Raw genomic sequence first — 2,013 nt, forward strand, 5'->3', positions numbered from 1 at the left:
ATAATTAGCCTCTTAAGGACTTGGATTATACATTTCTACACAAAATGGATTTAAGAACTGACTTACTATAGCTTTACTTACTGTAGATCTAAAAGTTCTGGTTTTGTTTTCCTCATAGAAAGCCATACACATTACCCACTTTCCATATTTAATACCCAAATTCACCTGCCTAACAACTGAATGTACTTTTCACACCCCCCCCCCCCCCACCAATGACTAGGAGAAATGTGGTATCATTTTGACAACATTTTCATAATATAAAAATATAATGCTGAGAAGTCTGGAATTTATGCAGAGGCCCTTTCTGTAATTCGACCATTCGTTAACTCATTTTGATGTTTCTATGAATGCTTACTACAGCTCACCCAGAAGTGTTTAATGAAATTCGTCTAAGTCTAAATTCCAAAAATACTTACATTAAGATGTCACTGACAGTATCTCCCTATGATCCATAATCAGCTTCTTCGACTCCAAAATCAAAATTAGCTTCCATTTACAAAATACCTTTGGGAAAAACTGTTAATTGATCAGAGAATTCACACAGTATGCAACTAAATGCTTTCTGACAGAACAAGTTATGTTCAAATTGTAATGTTTTATTTACAATTGTAGTTTATAAACCGTAACACAAACATCTTTACATGAAAAAATCTCATTGCTGAAGTAGGCACAGAGTCAGAGACTCTTCAGCGTATCTTCAGAAGGAAGTAGGAAGAGGAAAATGTAATACAACTGCTGCTGGGCAAAACTATAAATACATAAGCCTTGGCCCAGGTGCAATTTCATGCAAATATTTTTACAGTTCAAGTTCTATTGGTGTTTACTAAGATACTAAGAAGAAGAAAAAAAAAAAAGAAAAAAAGAATTAGTTCCAGAATTAAGGTGCCCTAGCTTGATTCCTAGTAAAATAACTTAGAGTAACTGTTTTTTATAAAGGTCAGTTTAATTTATTTTACCTCTTGACAATGCACCAATTCACAGGTTTTGATTCAAATACTCAGAAGACTTGATGCAGCAAAGCTAATCCATACTATCTTTATTTCACAGTTTTTGGTAATTTCCACATCAGTCTACAAAGATGCTATGCCTTGGCCATAAGGACATTCCTGTACTGAGCTTTTTAACAAGAAAACCGTTCTTGGAACAAGTGGAAAGCTGCTGATAAACAATCACATAGTTGCCATCTCTTAAACATGAACTAATTTAGAAGATGTTAGTTAAACAAATATAAAGAAATTCTTGAATAAATGAAGGCAAGAGGTAATGAATACATTTATCACAGATATATAGCACTTTAATCTCTTCACTTTATTTGTGTGCGTTAATTTTCTTGCTGAACACACCTTCAATCAGCACATACTCAATCCTGTGCTGAATTGAAGGTTTTTAAATGTCTAATTATCATCTTTGACATTTTGTTTCTGCGGAGCAAGGTAACTTGTCTTCAACTGTCATATTCTGTCATGAAGCATTAACTTCAATTTCAGTGCACACACCCATCTTTCCAAGAGAAACAGCCTCAACATGTGAAATGCAAAATTTTGCATAATTAAAAAAATCACAACCTTGTAACTAAAAGCTTATTATGCCCAGTTCATTTTGGTATTCAAAAATACCCTCACCACCAATTCCAATTATTTAACCTAGTAGCAGAATAAGACTTTTTTAAAAGTTAATTTTACAAATTGCTTGCAATTTTTCCATTTATCTGCAGCCCAAGCTGGACTTAACCATTTTTAATGAGAAGGAACCAGTATTTCTAAGTTTTTTATCTGCTCTGCTCATAAACCTAAGTTTTAAATCAGTCCTTGATACTACCCAGTAGGCAAAATCAAATTTATAGACTGTAGGCAATGGAGACATCTTACTTTCAAGGGACAGTAATTTAAAACCCATTCTGTTTTCAACTGCTTCTCTGTATCTGGCAGTGCTTCATTTCTTTAATACACTTAATGCAAACCCAGCTGCATCTTCTCTTGCAAAGATCACTCACATTATGGTTGCATTAAAAGT

The sequence above is a fragment of the Phaethon lepturus genome, unplaced genomic scaffold (genome assembly GCF_000687285.1).
Source record: "Phaethon lepturus isolate BGI_N335 unplaced genomic scaffold, ASM68728v1 scaffold9914, whole genome shotgun sequence".
In the NCBI taxonomy this organism is placed as follows: domain Eukaryota; kingdom Metazoa; phylum Chordata; class Aves; order Phaethontiformes; family Phaethontidae; genus Phaethon; species Phaethon lepturus.